The sequence below is a fragment of the Mirounga leonina genome, unplaced genomic scaffold (assembly GCF_011800145.1).
Source record: "Mirounga leonina isolate KUSES-001 unplaced genomic scaffold, KU_Mleo_1.0 Mir_173, whole genome shotgun sequence".
Taxonomy (NCBI): Eukaryota; Metazoa; Chordata; class Mammalia; order Carnivora; family Phocidae; genus Mirounga; species Mirounga leonina.
In genome coordinates this window covers 2,168,422-2,171,609 of record NW_023270447.1, presented here as the reverse complement: position 1 = coordinate 2,171,609, position 3,188 = coordinate 2,168,422, and positions in this window count along the sequence as shown.

Here is a 3,188-nt window from a genome sequence, read left to right as displayed (position 1 = left end):
AAAATATTTAAAAAATAAATTTCTGGGGCACCTGGGTGGCTCAGTCGGTTAAGCCTCTGCCTTCGGCTCACAGGTCATGATCCTGGTGTCCTGGGATGAGCCCCGCATCGGGCTCCCTGCTCAGCAGGCAGCCTGCTTCTCCCTCTCCCTCTGCCTGCCACTCGTCCAGCTTCTTTTCTCACTCTCTCTCTCTCTGTCAAACAAATAGATAAAATCTTAAAAAAAAAAAAAAAAAGGTTTCTGGTCAATAACAGGAAAATTCCCCCATTCTCGTTCTCCTGTTGTATATTTTTCATGCATTCTGGAGATGTAAACCTCCATATTGAATATGATCCTGCCAACCCAAACTTGAATCAGTGCCTAAGCACCTGTGTTTGACAAAGCCAAGTGGATCCAAATCCAGTTTGCCTTGAGTGTTTCCCAAAAAATGAGTAACTGCTGCAGTTACAAAACAAAGCCTCCCCCAACTCACATGTGTTTCTGTGATTCCTTGAGATGCCGGAAGAAGATGAAAACAGTTACCAGTGTTGGTTTTTAAGAAAATGTCAGATCCAAAACATTCAACCATGTTCTCTCTCTGACTCAACACGCCTGTAGTTTTCAGTGAGGCACCTTTAGAAATGATATACTTCTTTCATTTGGGAGCTTGTAGACTCATGAAAAGAATATAAACTTTGTGACTTTGGGTAAGTTCCTTAATTTCTTACTTTACTCATTTGTGAATTGGCAGTAGTTACACCAACTTTTCCGGGCTGTGGTGAGCATTATAGATGGTATATCTAAAGCATCTTGCACATTCTGGGTCCACAAAAAAATACTCAGGAAATTGCTTTTTATTTTAGGCCAACTTATTTTTTCATAAGCCTATTCTAAGAAAACTGTATCTGAATGGATATGCTAATTTCTGTTTATGGCAGTGTAGGGAAGACAATGTGAGCTAGAATGCTTTCAGAGAAATATGATGAGAATAGTGAAGAGTCTAGAATCAGTTTTTGTATGTTTTTTCGTTCTGATATTGAGAGCTATGTAAATTTATCCTATTTTCCTTTTTTTCTTGACTACTGGGAAACTCGGAGCCGTATTTGATATTCAAATCCAGCAAATGTGTTAACCTTTTGGATTAGTGTACTTGTATCATCTTTTGTCTGCCACCCTGTTTTTGGGAAAGAGGTAGTGCATAAATAAATTCAGGAAATAAAATAAAATGTGACATATTGACTTAGAAGAAGTCGAATGGCTTTAACATGCAAAATAGAAGTCTAAAAAGGGAGTCAATGATTGTCTTCAAGTATTTGAAAAATGGTCATATGGAAAAGAATGTAGACTTAATTGCTCTGTTCTAAACAATAGATGGAAGAGGCAGGAGAATTATTTAAGTCAAATAAAGGAAGACTTTTTTTTTTTTAACTAACTGAATGGAATTTCTGTTGGGAAGATAAGTCCTCCATCACTGTAAGCACTAAACTTACCATATATATTCATGAATTTGGCCTCTCAAAATTTGTCTAACCCCAAATCCCATGATGATATTTCCAAACAGCTGCTTTAGAGCACTTTGTAAAGATCATCATCCATCGGTGGCCTGGGAAACTCTCCACCAGGACTATTCTGAACATGTTGGTCAGCTTTTTTGGCAACTGTCACAGAAAATCAATGTTAAGTCTAACATGCCTTAGGGGAGGAGGTCCCATTTTTATCTCTGGCAGCCCCACTGATTACTTGGCAAATACTTGTTGTGTCCCACAATAGTTAGGCACTCTGCAGAAGCTGTGGGGTTCACCAGGAAAGAAGACTCCCTTGCAGCCCCATCACGTAGCAGTGAAGACTCCTCCACAGGAGGGGCCCACCTTGCATTAAACAAATGCCATTTAAATTGAGTACACCCAGGAGATGACAAAGTGACTTATGTAATGATATTACATAATACTTAAAATATAATACATGATATTCAAAATAACTTATTATTTTGAAGCAAGTTCAACTCTGGGATTTCACTTCGTCATCTTTCGATGTGGCTCAGTGTATTGGGGCTGAATGAGAAAGCTGGGTCATAGAAAGCCTGTCTGTAGCAGTTACTACTGTTGACTCAACAGACCAATTGCAATATATCAGTGACATAACACAATAAAAGTTTATTTCTCATGACACAGTTAGATGCGACTCAGTGGTCTTCCTCCATCTTGTAGTTATGCCATCTAGAAAATGAGGCCCCCAAGGTCACAGCAGAGAGGGACTGAGTTTGCACACTGGTTCTTCAGTACCTCTGCCTGCAAGTGACATAGGCCACTTCTATTCACATTTCACTGGCAAATGCTAGTCGCATGATCCTAACGCAACTGCAAGGGGGGCTGGGGTAGGTAGAGGAGCCCATGGTCTACGGTGAGCACTATTCTGACATGGTGACTAAGGCCACTTAGCTAGTTTATGGATTAACTAGAACTAGAAATCAGATCTGCTTATTTCCAATCTTCCATTCTCTGCACTGAGCCCTACTGTCTGATCCTCCTGTTCAAATGGTATATGGTGTTTAGGGATCAACCTAGTGTATTTTGGAGCTAAATCTTTGAGCACAGAGTCTCGGGGTCATGCTGTGGCATCTTATGGAGTTTTCAAATGTGACTCATTGTAGACTGACTGGATCAAGATTACCAAACCAAAAGGAGGGGACGTGCATGCTGTCATGAACACCCAGAACCACAGGGACCCACTGTGGTGTTGAGTGGGAGGTAGGGAAAGATAATAAACCTAGAAAACTCCCTGCCGTGAGGCATGCCTGGGGCCAACCAGACTGCAGGCTAATAATGTGGCTATTCTTCAAACCTATATTTGTTAAATATTTGCTCATCATTTATTTAGAGGAGAGGATGAATGCCCCATGGAGAGAGGCGGAGAAATAAGGTGTCTGGTGGTAGACAGCACATATTCTCAATCCTCCTGAACAATTTAGCTCTGGCCCAAACAGGCTCATCCTTCTTGCAGAACAAAAGCCCTGCAGCTAAATGGACTGCCACTTAGAAAGCAGTTAGCTGGGGCGCCTGGGTGGCTCAGTTGGTTAAACAACTGCCTTCGGCTCAGGTCATGATCCTGGAGTCCCAGGATTAAGTCCTGCATCAGGCTCCCTGCTCAGCAGGGGGTCTGCTTCTCCCTCTGACCCTCCCCCCTCTCATGCTCTCTCTCTATCTCATTCT